The sequence below is a fragment of the Gasterosteus aculeatus genome, chromosome 21, assembly GCF_964276395.1.
Source record: "Gasterosteus aculeatus chromosome 21, fGasAcu3.hap1.1, whole genome shotgun sequence".
NCBI lineage: Eukaryota > Metazoa > Chordata > Actinopteri > Perciformes > Gasterosteidae > Gasterosteus > Gasterosteus aculeatus.
In genome coordinates this window covers 4773863-4791380 of record NC_135708.1, presented here as the reverse complement: position 1 = coordinate 4791380, position 17518 = coordinate 4773863, and the positions used below count along the sequence as shown (strand labels likewise).

Here is a 17518-nt window from a genome sequence, read left to right as displayed (position 1 = left end):
TCAGGACGGCTACTGACAGTCTGGATGAGTTCACAGAGGCTGTAACTTCCTGTGTACCATCATGCACCAGGGTGAGTTACAACAACGACAAACCCTGGTTCACAGCGGAGCTCAGAACACTACGCCTGCAGAAGGATCAGGCATTTAGGAGCGGGGACAAAGACTTGTACACAGAGGCAAAATACAAGTTTAGCAAGGCGGTGAGAGACGCTAAACGACTGTACTCTGAGAAACTCCAACAACAGTTCTCAGCAAGTGACTCTGCTTCGGTTTGGAGAGGCCTCAAACACCTCACCAACTACAAGCCAAAAAACCCCCCACTCCATGAATGACCTCCGCCTGGCAGACAAGCTCAATGAGTTCTACTGCAGATTTGAAAGACAATGTCCTGTTCCCATCCCCCACAGCTCCACCAACCTGCTGCAGTCCCCCTCCCCTCCCTCCCCCAGCCCATCAGGTGCTCACGCCTCTTCAACTATATCACCTTCCCCTCCCCCACCAGCAACGACCCTCTCTATTCTGGAGAGAGACGTTAACCGGCTCTTTAGAAGACTAAATCCCCGTAAGGCAGCCGGTCCGGACTCCGTTTCCCCTCACTCCCTGAAGCATTGTGCTGACCAGCTGTCTCCGGTGTTCACTGACATCTTCAACACCTCCCTGGAGACATGCCACGTACCAGCCTGCTTCAAGGCCTCCACCATCATCCCTGTCCCCAAGAAGCCCAGGATCACAGGACTCAATGACTACAGGCCCGTCGCCCTGACCTCTGTAGTCATGAAGTATTTTGAACGGCTAGTCCTGTCCCACCTGAAGTCCCTCACCGACCCCCTCCAGTTCGCCTACAGAGCCAACAGGTCTGTGGACGATGCTGTCAACATGGCCCTCCACTACATCCTCCAGCATCTGGACTCCCCAGGAACCTACGCCAGGATCCTGTTTGTGGACTTCAGCTCTGCTTTTAACACCATCATCCCGTCTCTGCTGCAGGACAAACTCTCCCAGCTGCACGTGCCCGACTCCACCTGCAAGTGGATCACAGACTTCCTGTCTGACAGGAAGCAGCACGTGAAGCTGGGGAAACATGTCTCAGCCTCTCGGACCATCAGCACCGGTTCCCCCCAAGGCTGCGTTCTTTCCCCTCTGCTCTTCTCCCTGTACACCAACAGCTGCACCTCCAGCCACCAGTCCGTCAAGCTCCTGAAGTTTGCGGATGACACCACCCTCATTGGACTAATCTCTGGTGGGGACGAGTCCGCCTACAGGTGGGAGTCTGACCATCTGGTGTCGTGGTGCAGCCAGAACAACCTGGAGCTCAACGCTCTAAAGACAGTGGAGATGGTTGTGGATTTCCGGCGGAACAGAGCCCCACCCTCCCCCATCACCCTGTGTGACTCCCCCGTCACTATTGTGGATTCCTTCCGTTTCCTGGGCTCCATCATCACCCAGGACCTCAAGTGGGAGCTGAACATCAGCTCCATCACCAAGAAGGCTCAGCAGAGGTTGTTCTTCCTGAGGCAGCTGAAGAAACTCAACCTGCCAAAGACGATGATGGTCCACTTCTACACGGCCATCATCGAGTCCATCCTCTGCTCGTCCATCACCGTCTGGTACGCTGCAGCCACAGCCAAGGACAAGAGCAGGCTGCAGCGTGTCATCCGCTCTGCAGAGAGGCTGATCGGCTGCAATCTGCTGTCCCTGGAGGACTTGTTCGCTTCCAGGTCTCTGAAGCGAGCTAAAAAGATCGCGGCCGACCCCTCCCACCCCGGACATAAACTGTTTGTGCCCCTTCCATCTGGCAGGAGGCTGAGGTCCATCAGGACTACGACCTCCCGCCACACCAACAGTTTCTTCCCGTCGGCAGTCGGGCTCATCAACAGAGCCCGGTCCCCCACTGACTGACTATAACACTCCACCGGTCACTCCCCCTCACACTGCACATGTCACTTTAACTGCAATTCATCACTTTGTCACTTGTCACTTTGTCTCTTTTCTGTTACTTGTTTGTTAGGGCACTTTATGCTTAATTCTTTTTAACTTTTTAATATTTAAAATTTGTTTAACTTTATTCCCTTGTTTTTTTTTACTAACCCATAGCCTTAGCCTTATTCTACTAACCCATTGCATTAGCATTTCATTCCACTTTATTTTATTACCTGTGCACTGTTGTCTTGTCTGTCTACTGTCGCGCACTAACCGCCAAGACAAATTCCTTGTATGTTTGACATATTTTGGCCAATAAATGTTTCCTGATTTCCTGATCTTCTTTAATTCTCTGATTGGTTGGTTTTGTGGCACAAATGTAACGCTGCTGCAAGTCGAGCGAGCGCGTGAGTGAAACGTCGAGCGAGCGCAGCGTGAAGAGGTGGAGAGAGAGAGCGCAGCAACGGCTGCCTGCGCGCAGAAAACCAGTTTGTGGAGAGATCACCTGAGTAAACTGCGCGCACGGGATGTTTTTCTTTGCTACAACATAGTTCTCTGTGCTCAAAACTTACAATTACGCGCTCAGGATTGTGGCACAAATATAACGCCATACTAGCAAGAAATCAATTGACTTTTACAACTTTGATCATTCATCAAGACTTTGTTTTTATTAGATAACCATAGAAATAAATGATTCTCTTCTCCCGAACTAGTTACAATGAAATATTCCACCAGAGTGTTGCTCGGTGTACCGGTACTAGAAATACTAGCGACGTGTCGGTCGCCAACGAACCGGCTCTGAGAGCGACTCTTTGACGCGAACGACGGGAGCCGCTTTGTTTTTCTCTCTCTCTCAAGCCGTATTTGATTGGTCAATATGTGTGGGGGCGTGTCTCTCTCAAGCCGCATTTGATTGGTCTATGTGTGGGGGCGTGTCTGCGCTGAGCACGGGGCGGAGGGGCGGGACTTACACACAGCAGCAGCGAACAGGAGGGAGGAGTCAAGAGAGAAACAGAGCGGTAAAAAAAAAGTTACGAAAGTGTCAACAGGAAACGCAGCAAAATCTGGACACATGTCAATGACATTGATCTATCTAATGCAGAATGTAGAGTCTGCAAGACTAAAATCTCTATCTTCTCCAAAACAGGGCAGATAATTTCAGAGAGAAGAAACAGGATCAGCCCCTCAAAGCGGAGCCACTTGGTCTCAATGTAAATCTTCCCTGAAGGACAAAACTCTGCATGCTAATTTTTTTTCTTTTTGTTTTACACATTTTAATTTATATTTGTTGTGTAAATCTGTAAGCTTCTGTATGTTGTTTCACTTTAAATTTGTTACGTATTAAAACGTTTAAATAATTAAAAGTAAGTTAAGTTAAATTGTAAATAGTTAAACGTTTGTTTTTGCACTATTTTTTTTTATCACTCTGTAGAGTGTATAAATAATAGTGTATTTATATAAAAACATTTGACAGTGTTTTTTTTACATTACGCATAATTTTACATTATTGTTGTGATAAATTAATTTAAGCACCAAAAAATCAGAAGAGCCATTTGGGAGCCGAAAGAGCCGGTTCTCTAAAAAGAGCCGTAATTCCCATCACTACCGGGTAAAAGAGGACGTCTGCTTTGTCTCTGACTGGCCCTGATCTGCTTAGAGGGCGTGGCATCACGTAAGGGGCGTGTCCTCAACTGTGTTGCTTTCAGGAAACGTCGGCACTGTGAGAACTATGAATCCACACTTTCTATCCACCATATTCACATTTCAACTTTGATAAACACGACCTTTTTAAACAGATGTGAGGAAAGAGAAGAACGTTTAATCTCACAGAACCAAAACACGTGATGGTGGGCTCGACATGTGGACGTAAAACCGGACCAGAACCAGTACCGGAAACCATTATTTAGGGTATATATCATGATAAAATACATCAACGCATTATCTTTTTTTATTCGGCAGAGTCCTGACTACAATAAGCTGGAATCCACATTAAAATACTCCAAACACACCTTCAGCTGGTGGGGAAGAGTCACATATGACGTGCAGGTTTGTCCACAACCTTTGGACCGAGTGGGACATTTTGTCGGTGCTTGAAGCTCGCGGACGTTGGAGCCAAAGAACAGCAGCGAATCGGTGGATTATGAATCATTGAGTGAGACAAAGCCTGCAGAGTTACTGTGAAACACACAGCGAGCCAGCAAAGACACACACACACACACACACACACACACACACACACACACACACACACACACACACACACACGTCTTACCTCTGCCGCTTCTCACGGGAATTATGGATTTAATCTGCTGTTTCTGCAGTGAGGAAAGTCCCCGAGCCGCTTCACCTCCTGCTTCAGGTGTGACAGGTGAAACCGCCTCAGGAATCTGGCAGGTGTTTTTTGAGCCAATCAGAAAGCTTGAGCGTCATGTGACCGGTTTTTCCTGCCTGGGGAAGCTGGCGATCGTGTGTGTTACACAGTTCAGTGACATGTCTTGTTTATTTTGGCTACAAAGATGATGTGATGACTATTGAAACAAGGAACATCCTTGTTTCAAAAGTATATGAAACTCAAAATGCCCTTTGTTATTAACGTGACTAAAAAGTAGTCAAATGTTTCATATTTTGTTCATCATTTTGAAAATTATATTTGACTAAATTATATTTTTGAAAGCTAACCTCACCTTTTATTTTACAAATAATAACATACACTCTTACCAGCGGTCAAAACAATGCCATTTACTGCTTTTAATATAGAAATAAAGTGTATATTGCATAATTATACATTACAAAAAGATTTTGGCATTTTGGCTCAGCCCTCCAAATGATTTTAAGTTTCCCATTTGGCCCCCTGGGAAAAATAATTGCCCACCCCTGCTCTATAGGCAGGAGGATGAGAATTAAGTTAGTGCCTGATAACATCTGTAAAATGTGATTAAACAGAAATGGGCTTGTTGGTCTCATTGAAGACGAGTTACACAAAGTACTTGGAGACAATGTCCGGGTTCGCTTCACCTACACACAGCACAGCTGTAGCTAAGGTGACTCACACAACTCAGTCTGCAGACTTTGGTCTGCTGCAACGCGACTCTACTGTTGAGTATTAAATATAAACATGCACGTTTACGCTAGAATGAAATGACACTGGAACTATAAATGCAGAGTAATAATGGGTGAAGGCCGCTTAAAGGCCAGATGGCACGAACAACATGTATTTCAAGTCACAACACCAGCACACGAACATGTTGAAAAGAGATGCAGCACTATCTGGATCAAATGCAGTCCAACTGGAACCACCTGTTCCCCTTTCTAAGAATAACATGTCCACACCTAGAACTACGCCTAGCGCTCGTATGCAAATCATCATGCACACATCTGCCAAACATCCTGATAAGAAGAACTCATGAACAACGGAGGCGTGATGATCCGAGAGCCCAGAGGGATGGACGTCCCTGTGCTCCAATGAGGCTCTCTGAAGGTTCTAAGCAGGAGCCGCCTCCATCTTACTAACCAATCAAAATGCTCTTAGAGACCATATAATACGAGCGCACTTTGTATTATGCGCCTTTTTTCATGTCGTTGTTAAACTGCCTGAAACAGGTCCGTGCGCGTATGACTGCAGGACACAATACTCCTTGGGTTAAAATAAAGTATCCGCTTTGACTTTAAACATTCAGCTGTAGTTATTTTTGTCCGTCTCAACACTACCGTCCCCCTTCAGCACAGCAGACACACTACGCAATAAGCATCAGGAAAGCCGCTGCTCCAGGGTCAGTGAGGCCGGGTGCAAAAAGTGGTCGGTGGAAGGTTCCCTTTTCGGATCGGCAGGTTTCATTGGTCGGTGGTCGCTTCTTCCGGTGGTCGGTGGAAGGATCCTTTTTCAGTAGAGACATGGACCCGCCTCCTAAAGTTAGTTAGTAAAAATGACTTACGGCAAACCCATGGTCGTGAAGATACTCATTAACATGTCATTTGCATGAGGAGGAGGCGGGTCCATGTCTCTACTGAAGAAGGATCCTTCCACCGACCACCGGAAGAACCGACCAATGCAACCTGCCGCTCTGAAAAGGGAACCTGCCACCGACCACCAGAACCTGCCGTCCGGACAAAGGAACCTTCCACCGACCACTTTCGCACCCGCCGTCACTCTCCAGTGTTTAAAACCAGAGAGGAACGTATGAGGGGCCGTGGGGGACATTAGTCACAATACCCTCTCACACACACACATGTGAAATGTGCTCATACACACAACTGCAATGCTCTCGCATGATAATGTGGAATATAACGGTTCAGTGGAGAATACAAACATTACAATTAAAAAGGAAGGACTTCCTTTCAACTGCAGGAAACAGGAAGTCCACACCAGGAAGTGCATGTGCTTTTACTGGATTTGAAGTAGTACTTCAACCACAATGCGTGTTCACCTGATCCTCCTCATCCAAACTTTATTCTTTGAGGTGAGAGGCAATGAAAGTCAAGTCAAGCAGAGGTGCCTTTGACATCTCGAGGTCCTCAAGGGTTTTACTGTCAGATACCGAGCATCACACGGAGTATAAGGAAAAACAACGAGGGAAATACACTTTACCGTCTACAGCAATAGTGGAGGAATCCAAACTATAGGAAGTGAGCATTCAGCAATGAGCAGACTGGGCTGGATTGGTTCTCCCTCTCAAAACGCCAAGAGAATATTGTAATGTGACCTAATTCTAATGCAGGATAACAGTTAAACTACCAACTGACCGTGTGACTCTTTGTCTTGTAGCTCTGGTTTTGCTGAAGCATCAACCAGAAGAGAAAATCCTGTTGGTGAGAGGAGGTTTGTTGGCGGAGCGCCATGTACCAAGCTTACAGCAATGGCTCTGCCAGCTGTGTCGTACCGTCCTCTCTTAGAGCTTCAAACAGGATAAAAGGAAATGTCATATTGATAAAGACATAAAGACCCACTACCACATCACATCATGGCTTTCATTGTGTTGTGAGAGTTCTCCTGTTAATTATTTACAGGCCACCTAAATATTCTGCACATTTTTTCGATGATTTTACTGAATTATTTTCTAGCATCTCTACCGACTTTGACTGTCTAGTTATAACTGGTGACTTTAATTTTCATACTGACGACTCGAATGACAAGGGTGCAAAAGAACTTTTGACTATTTTAGACACATTTGAACCGTCTCAACATGTGAAAGAGGCTCCTCATTGTAAGGGACACACCCTGGACCTGATTATCACAAAAGGTCTCATTGTCTCGGATGTTTTTGTGACTGATCCCTCATTGTCTGACCACTTCTGTGTTTTCTTTAATATTTCTTTCATTCCTGACACACAATCAGATTCAAATACTGTCAAAAAACAGTACATCAATGAACATACTAATGTACTCTTTAAAAATGTCATCTCCTCGTTACCACCTCTAATCCCATGTCATGCTGATAATCTTGTAAACAATGTTATAGATGACATTGCACCTGTTACGGTTAAAACCAGTTCTAGTAAGCAAAAGGCCGCCTGGAGAAAAGCTGCTGTTGTAACAGCCCAGAGAAGAGAGCGCAGGAAGGCTGAACGAATCTAGCGGAATACAAAACTTCACATTCACCATGACATCTATAAAGAGCGCCTCCGGGCCTACAATTTAGACTTAAAAAGTGCCAGGGAAACATTATTCTCCAAAATCATCAACAACAACACTAATAAGGCAAAAACCCTGTTTGAAACTGTTGACAGACTGACCAACCCCCCGACACAAATACCACCAACTCCATTCCACACAGAAATGCAACGAGTTTGCGCTCTTTTATACTGATAAAATTGAAGGCATCAGACGCGCCATTAATATCTCAAAAAAAATGTTGCATCACCACCCTATTTAGGCAAAAGTAACACAGCAATGATGACAAGCTTTAATGCCATAGACTCCCAAACTCTAGTGGAAACGGTGACAAATTTAAAACCATCCAGCTGCTGTCTTGATGCTCTACCTACCAACTTCTTTAAGAATGTTTTTGACTGCCTAGCAACAGACGTATTGCAAATAGTTAATAACTCTGTTCAGACAGGCCATTTCCCAAAAGCTTTCAGCACTGCAGTTATTAAACCTCTCCTAAAAAAGCGGAGCCTAGATGCCTCTATTATCAACAACTACAGACCAATTTCAAATTGACCTTTTATAAGTAAAATAATTGAGAAAGTTGTCCTACAACAACTTAATCACTTCCTGGCTTCAACTGGCTGCCACGACAACTTCCAGTCAGGATTTCAACCTCTTCATAGCACCGAGACGGCCCTTATTAAAGTTGTAAATGACATCCGTCTTAACACAGACTCTGGCAAAACTTCAATATTAATGCTATTGGACCTCAGTGTTGCATTTGATACTGTCGACCACTCAATACTTTTGGACAGGTTGGAAAACTGGGTGGGGCTCTCAGGCACAGTCTTAAGCTGGTTCAGGTCATATCTACAAGACAGGAACTATTTTGTTTCCATTGGTGACTTCGTATCAGAAACAACCGACGTAACGTGTGGAGTCCCCCAAAGTATATCACTGATATGCTTCCACTACATAAGCCTTCAAGATCACTAAGATCTTCTGACACCAATCTGTTAGTGATTCCCAGAGTAAATACAAATCATGGGAAAGCATCATTTAGTTACTACGCAACAAACAGCTGGAATAAACTTCCTGAAGATTTAAGACTTGCCCCAACTCTGACCACGTTTAAAACAAGACTGAAAACTTTTATGTTCAGCTTCGCTTTCTGCTAAATTTGACCTACATTGCACTTTTTACCTCTGCCTTTAATTGAACAATTTCAATAAGATTTTAATCTATAATTTTATTTGCTGTTTTTAATTCTTTTAATTCCTGCATTTTATTTCACTTTATTGTATGAAATGTTATGATGTGAAGCACTTTGAGTCTGCCTTGTATATGAAAAGAGCTATACAAATAAAATTGCCTTGCCTTGCCTTAAAGGACTGAAGCAGCAGGTGAGACAAACAGAGCGTCTCTCAGGTGTGTTTCAGGAACAAAGGCCCAGGTGAGCTCTGTGGTCCCTGCTGGGTCCTAGTGCCCCTCCGCTTGATACCTTCCCCTCCTCATCAGTAACAGTCCTCACAGACCCCAGATCAGACTGAGCTCCTCTTCTTCATCACAGCGTCATCATTCAGACTAACAGCAGCTTCTCTCTGCCTGCTCACACAGGCGCCATCTTGTTTCCCAGCTTTAAACAATCACACCTTCACGACCATCAATGATGTCATTCAACAAATCACAGCTGCACTTACTGAGCTCGTAGACATGAACTTCCTCAGTGAGCAGCTCTCTTCTGTCCTCAGCAGGTCCGTGTAGAAAAGGAGCTCCGTGCTTCACTTCAGCTTCCATCAGACGGAGTGAAGTGTTGCAGCTTGTTAGAGCTTGTTGTCCTTCATCAGAGAGGGTGTGTCCTCACGTCACCATCAAAGTATGCAGTCTGACTGGTTGACTGAGTCTCAGTCTGAGCTGTTAACAGGGTCAAAGGTCCTCGTGAACAGAATCCTCCTCACGGCTCAACAAGAGTCTTTCAGGATCAAAACCAGCATCTGTGGAACCATCCTTTCACCTTGTAAAGAGTTGCTATGACAACAGACTGGATGCTGTTGTTGGACCAGATGTTTCAGTGGACCCGTGCACGCCCCTCTTTGTCACCTGGTCTTCTTCTACATGTAGACTAGTAGGGAACACGTGATGAAGCAGAAACCTTTGTAACAAATGTAGTGAAGAGTTTATATTGAATAAAAACATCCACTAAGACAACAGAGTCTGAGCTGAGAGTGTTTTTATTCTTCACTCCACTTTGATGATCAGGTTGAACCTGTTGGGGCGGAACAACTTCCCCACGTATCAGTCTGAAGCCGCCTGCCAAATCACAAAGGACATGTTGTTACATGCAGTGTTCTACTTCCTCATCACATGGCACCTTGAACCCTCTGGCTCATATACCTGCTGTGCAAAGGATTGTGGGTAAGAACAGCCAGTAAAGCAGCCTGCTTGCACACAGTAAGATGTGACTGAATGTAGAACACAAACTGTAATTCCTCCAGCTTCTGTCATTGATCATCATGAAAACCAGATGCTGAAGACTGTCGATGGACAGTTTATTAGTTGAGTGACAGTTAGTCATCAGTTTCATCTGGTTTTACTTCTTACTGTGGGTCAGAAAAACAACGTCTGCAGACCTCTGCATCGAAAATACAAATTGTAATGTAAGTACTGCAAAGCTCTTCAGACGGTCCTCTGACCTGTAGAAGTCTCCTTAGGTCTTTTGAAACTAGACGTTGGACCTTTCACAGAGCTGCTGGCAGTGGCGTGCGGTGAGGTTGGCGGCTGGAGGCTCTGACTCTTTCAAAGTCACATTCACAAACATATGAATTCAACAAAGTAGCATAAATTCACCATCAACTGGCTGCTTGCACTTGGACTACTGGTTATGTTTCATGTCCCGTATCGTATATTCTTTTATGATACGGGTGAAATCAAGCGCATGGAGCCACAGACTGACAGAAAGAGGTGTGATGGACAGCGTGGTTCTGCTCGGGCCCGGTCCACAGCAGCTGTTCACCCAGTACCAGTGTGCAGCACACAATATATTGGACTATTTGCATGTGGAAAGAAACCCCCCACAACAGGATTAGATAAGGATGATAAGGATGCAGCGTCAGATATCAGGTTGTTTACTGTTTATTGTGTCTTGTATGTTGCAAATTACACACATTAATGAGAAGGAACACGATGCTTTCTGTATCACTTCCCCTCTTAGTTTGTTTCTGCACATGTTGACAATATTCCCGCACATGATCCATAAGTCACGGCTACTCGTCTCTCCTCCCTCTCTCAGGATATCAAGCCCCGCCCCCTTTGTTTCCTCTCGGGTACCACCAGAGCCGCTGGATCTACGACGAAGAGGCTGACGTGAAGGCTGTGGACGCTGGATTCGACCGCCACGACATCCCGTGCGACGTCATCTGGATGGATATCGAGCACACGGAGGGGAAGCGTTACTTCACCTGGGACGCCGCGCTTTCCCCCCCAACCGGCCAACCTGCAGCGCCACCTGGAGGAGAGGAAGAGGAAGGTGAGTTTCTAGCGTACATTGTCGGCCTTGTTTGTTTTTGGGTGTCACGAATCAATATGGTGCATTTTTTTCTTCTCTGTCAGCTGGTCGTGATAACCGATCCTCACATCAAGATCGACCCCGGTTGGTGTTTGTCTAATGAGGCCAGAGATGGGGGGCACTTCATCAAGAACAGAGACGGGCAGATCTATGAGGGGTCTTGTTGGCCTGGTAATGTTTCTCTGACTGAATAGAGTTTATGTCTAAAATGGTCAAATGGAAGTAGAGTTGCTACCAATGAGGGACTTTGGTGCTGTAACATTGGACTGGAATGTTCTGTCCCGGTGTCAAACTGTTGAGTGGTTGAGGCCTCTCTCTTGCAGACATTTTAGGCCCTTTATAAAAACGTTCCAGAACTCTGCTGTGGTGGTGGCCGTGGTTTTTGCTCGTCTGCAGAGGGGGGAGAGAGGGGGGGAGGGGCTCAGGGAACGTGGCAGGTGGAGGCAATCGGCCTCAGCTGAGCTGAATGTGTTTTGATGGTGTTGGTCTGGTTTTAAAATGCAGTAAGGGCGATCAGGAGGAGAGAGCCGCAGAGCGAGCGAGACGCCGGGAGCTCTCAGTCTGCAAAGGGGACGAAGCTGTTTGGGGAGAAAGTCACCGCCGCCATCCGCACTGCGATCCAACAGAGCTTCTCTGACTGTTTCAGTCAAATGAGTCACAGCCATTTGGATCCACCAGGAACAACTGCTTTCCCTTAATGAATATCGTCTCCTAGGTCTTTTTTCAATTAGCGTGAAAAAACAATAAACAGGACGAATCGTCAAAATGTGTCTTAGTGGACAAAGAAGAGGTGGCCTTGTTAAATATCAGCGTCGACGTGCACAGTCCTCTTTGTTCAGTGTGTAATGATCCGAGTGTTGCCTCTTGTGCCCTCAGGTCCTGTTTGCTGCCTTACTGGTTCACTCTGTTCCACCTGGCTCACACCTCCGTCTGCCTCCCTCTGCTGCCCAGTGGAAGTACTGCAGGCTGTTTGTCCACTTTACCTTCTGCTTTCTGACACTAGAGGTCCATGTTTGTCATGTTTTAAGTTGGTCATTAAAACATCAGTAGATGCACTTTTTAAGAAGAGCTTATGGAAATGCTTGTTTTATTCAAACGCGCACAGACCTCTCTGGGTGGAGTTCCCAGGAGAACAGAGCACCTTCGCTGTGGACCACCAGTATATGATTGGTGATAAATACCTTTTTTTACTGGGTGAAGTTCTCACTTTTATGATCTTAACTGTCTGTGATTGTATGTAGGTGGAGCACTGCTGGCCAGTCCTGTAACCAAGCCGCGTGTTCAAGCTGTGCGAGTCCTTCTTCCTGGATCTGGTGAGGTAAATCAAGCAGCAGGTAACAAACGTCTTCTAGTGACTCACAAGTCACCTCATGGCGCCGGTTACATGAAGGGCTGCTTGTGTTTTAGGTTTGGTACGACGTCCTCACTGCAAAGGCGCATAAAGGAGGCCGGACTCTGGGTCTGCCCGTCACCCTGGACACAGTTAGTGTTAAAGTCTCAATTCACACAGCGTGGGTTACTTCCTATGTCATATTCTATATGAAACGTGTGTTTTCCTCTCAGGTTTCTGTGTTCCAGCGTGGCGGCTCGGTGGTCTGCAGGTCAACAGGAAGTGGTTCCTGCACAGCCGAACAGCAGCAGCTCCCCCTCTCTATCACGGTGGCCCTGAACTCTGAGGTGAGCATCAAAGGGTTTCAGGTAGGCAAATTAAATACAGGTGACTTTCTGACCAATAGTGATACAGAACAATGTCATTCAAAGTCTTGTATTAAAGTCTTTGTTAATGGCTGACATTTTAGAGACGTTGTTGAACGTGCTGCTTATGAGATGTGTATATACATATTTTACTGTGCGCCGTGTTTGTACCCCGTCTCCATGGTGACGGAATGCTCGCCCCACATGAGTGCGTATTATTCCAACATTCATTTGCATACGGAATCAGATGTTTCTGTTCATTGTCTTACTGAGTTCAGAGGGAGCAGTTCAGATATTTTCTCCAGAGAATTTATCAGCGACATCTGTCCGTTACAGAGTTAAGTAGCCTTTTGAAAGATTCAACACCCTTTTTCACAGACCACATTCAGTCATTTACCATCAAAACAAAAACCTTTTTACAGGCTTTGAGCCTTTTTACAGGCTTTCCACCGGTCTTTTTAAAGACTACACTGAGTCGTTTACCGTCTATCAAACGCCTTTTTACAGGCTTTCCACAAGTCTTTTTATTGATATTCACCATGTACCACAGAAACAACCGGAGACCCGGAGCTGGCGCTTCACTGCTCTGGACTCCTCCGACAGGATACAACGTGAATATGGCACTTTCTCGTGCCCCCAATGAAGTGCACTACCTGAAAAGGCCTGTGAGCGAGCTGCACGCCTTCATTGACACTGAGGCCAATATGTGCCGCCGGTTACAAGATCAAGAGCCGGCCTACGATCGCATGGTTTGTGAGCACACAACAATGCTTTCAGACCACAAGATTCACACCACTAGCTGTGTCCTGAGAAGGGAGGGCGGTCGACTCGATCTCATAGACGGTTCACATCTTGTTTGGTATTCATATCCGCGTTTCTTCTTTTTTGGTCTATTAATTATAAATTGCACCTGCCACTGAGGATGGCCTTCACATGTGTGTATAAAAACTCTTACTGCTCGGAACAAATTCCATCCAGGATTTTAAAAAGGGTCTCCGAAAGACTTTCGACCAAGTCTCAACGGAGTGAGAAAGGGAAAGAGAGCTGAGTGGGCTGAAACAAGGACGACCATCTGTTTGTTTACGCCATTCGCTTCCAGTGTGTACTACTTGTTGTACCATTACAGGATGACCGTCTAACAAGTTTCCCTATTTCATGTACTGCTGCTATCAATGTTCCTTTGATCAGACGTTTGCTTCCATCATCCAGATACTGTATCAAGTGTATCGTGCACTTTACACTCGATAGCAGCACTCAACAATTTACAGCCCATCTCTGAGTTTAGGAGGAGACTAAAAAACTACAAACATTAATACAAAAAACTGACACTATGTACAACAATTCTCATCACCTTCATTCCTCATTTAAATCTTTCACAACCATGTCTCATTGTTACTGACAGTTTCCCTCTATTAGTAAATCAATGTTTCGTACTGGTTGTAAATCTATTTTCTGACACTCTCAATAGTCTGCACTCTCTATTCTCCCTTCTTCTACCTGGAATGTGAGTCGTAAACTGGGGAGACTAAGGCTGCTTATCTGGGCTGTTGGGAAGCAGTGGGCGTCGGTGTGTCACCAGTTAGTTGTTATGGGGGTTGTATGAGGGGGGGGGGGGGAGGTGGACCCGTCCTCTGGTTCTGCCGGGCTGCGTTGTATAGAACAGCCGTGGTGGAGCGTTTGGTCGCATGTCCCTTTCATAACTCCTGGGACACTCTCTGCACCAATGGTCCTCCTGTCCACATATATAACATCCATGTCCTCTATTGTCCCCACGTTGTCTGCTGGAGACCCATTGAACGGTCTCTACCTGCTGGATATTTGTCCTCTGGGGGGGACGGGGTATTGGGGCTGTTTGTCTCTCACCTGCAGTCGTCTCCCGTCTTGCAGTCTCTTGTTTGCTTCTGCTGCTGCAGATATCTGAGAATGTCTATGAGGAGGACGTCCTCCAACAGCAGCTTCTCCTCCTTCGCCGTGGTTTGGATGGGTTCTCTGCACATGTGGTTTGATGGACAGGAGTCGTGATGTGATGGACAGCTTTTCTGTGGCCCCCTGGTGTTCATGTTCACAGCTACCTTCTTCCTCTTCTTCTATTTCCACCACCAGGCTCTCGTGACCCTCATGTGACGATGTCATCTTTTGTTTCCCTCAGGCTCATCTTCTCCATCGCTCACGACTTCCTCCGTTCCTCCTCTCAGATGGAACAGAGGTTCTTGTTCTGGATGCTCGGTTTCACAAAGGGACTGTTTGAAGTTCCCCTTTTCTCTGCATGTGGCGGGAAGGACCTGGCCTCTCCTGTGCAGCTGCTGTCATTTCTGGGTACAGCTGAGGGGGGGCATGGGTGTCTGCACTGAGAGGGGTGACATGTTGACCGGGCTCACAATCTGCTGCTTCTTCTTCTGCCAGTCCAACAGCAGGTTTGGGGGTGTTTGGGTGGACTGCCCTCCAGTAGGCGAGCAGCCGCTTGGTGCAGACACGTCTCTTCTTACTTATCTAAGCGGCCGGCTCCCACATAAGCCGTAGTGGCTTGGTTTCCTGCTGCTACAGTCTCCCTCCACACCTTGCGCCTGTCTTCACCCACAGGTGGTGACCTGGTTGGGAACCACCCATTCTTCTGCCATCTTCTCAAGCATCTCTTCATCATCCTCCACTCCCTTTCTCTTTCTTTGGGCTCCATCTGATCTTCATCTGCTCTCTGGTCCTTGTAAAAGTAACCATGATGCAACCTGGTGTATCTAAAGAACCCTGAGCTGTCCCTTTTGTCCCAGGAGCTATTGTGTCACTGACTATGAGGAGACAAATGATGTAAAGTCTAAACTAATGAAACCTACAAAACATGTTGAATCAGATTGACAACTGAAATCAGCAATGCAAAGTAAACTACTGGATCTGAAACTGAGACAGTCAATGAAAACGCTGAGTCAAAGTAATAACTACAATACAGGTCAAAACGCCATCAATACAGGTCAAATTATCCAAAAAAATCTCAAACTGCTCCAAGAAAATCAAACCAGTTATGACTTGAGCAAATTCAAAATAAAAGTCATACTCAATGAAACCTGAGATTAAACTTATACAATACGGCGTAAACACTTCCACAGGAGAGAGAAGAGGAAACCCCAAAAACCCATCATCTTAAGGTAAAATCCCTAAAGTCATAATTAAATTAAAACTAAAAAGCCAATTAAGAAAGTAAAGTCTAAGCCTGTAATGATTATCGATCAGGAATTAAATCCTTATATGTTTAAACGTTGAATACCATTCAAACGTTAACTAGTAGTGATGATGTAACCTTAACTCAAAGCATGATGCAATAATAACTTCCTTAGATCAAATCAACATAAGGGCGCCTGGGGAGCAGTTAGGGGTTTGGCCGTCTTGCTTAGGGACGTTTGACTTGGGATTTGAACCACCAACCCTGCGGTTTGCAGCACACCCTCTGTACTCCATGTGCCACGGTCACAATGATGGAAATCACAACAAACTCTGATTTTAAAATGTAAGTTGTATCTTTTACCTTCACTCTGTATATCAGTGTTGAACTAAAGAGAAAATGAAACTGTTCTCTCTCCCTTTGACTCTACATCATGTTCTTACTCCTCCAAACCATATGAGGCTGTTAACAGCTGATGATCTAACAGTGTTTCCCCACAGAGGAAGTAACTCACTCTGAGCACATGGGAGGTAGAAATGCTGTGCTGCTCAGGTCTTAACGTTACATTGTGGCTGTTCATGTGTACAGTAATTATATGACATAAATGACTATTGTGTTTGATTCATATTACAACTGTTTTTTAAACATGCTAATTGTAGTGGCCATTTGTCCTTGTTACCAACACATCTTTGAATCAAAGGGTCACTGCTGCACCTAGTTTTTGTTTTCTGTCACGCAGTAAGAAAGCGGATTGTCTGGCCGATCTTTTCCTTTGTTTCGCCTTTATTCCACAGGATCCACAACACATACGATACAACTTGTCTGCCTTCCTATGCAGTGCTCTGTCTCACTGTCTCACTGCTAAACACTATTAGTCATCCAGGTGCATGCTGGTCCCACCTGGCTGTGCCCCCAAGTAACCTCCAGGTGCGCACAGCATCAGCCAATTAGTGATCCAATTACCCAAACAATTAATCCAACTATATTCAAGAATAAGTAACTAAATAATAGCTCCCACATCAAGCTGACGATAAACCTGAGTGAGCATTAATGCAACATCCTGAAATGAAAATAGATGAACACTAACAATCAGATGCATCTACTCAATTCACATGTGGCCCCCTGGACATGTCTTCATTTAGTGTGTAACACTCACTAAGTGACTTCAGCTTTGGAGTCACATTCTAATACTTCCTTCTGCATGACAACAGGAACTTGTTCTTTGCTCTTAAAAAGCCCAGAAATATCTTATGGAGATAAATATTGAAGGTTACCCTAACTCTGTTATATACATACATATGACACAAATACATATGAAGTGTGCATTAGTGTCACGGAAGTCCAAATATAATATGTAATACTGTCCCATGTGAGCTTGTTTTGAGCATTAATCAGTCAGTAGCATTTATTCATAGAGAGATTGATCCCGATCGTCCTCTCATTGAATCATCTTCATGAATCCATTTCACTGACGACACAAATTAAAAGCATTCACCTCAAAAAGAGAAGCATCCGGAAGCTTCCCATCAGGGAGCCAGGAAGTAGTCGGTGACGGTCCTCATGCGTTTGTGCGTGAGGAGGTGAAGCCGAGCCATGAAAC

The 17518-nt window shown here is 45.4% G+C and overlaps 1 long non-coding RNA gene across 1 annotated transcript in view; it reads left to right on the top strand.

Annotated features, from left to right (window-relative positions):
- LOC144390375 (uncharacterized) overlaps positions 1 to 17518 on the top strand; it is a 91506-nt gene that overhangs the window by 15462 nt on the left and 58526 nt on the right. The window lies entirely within an intron of this gene.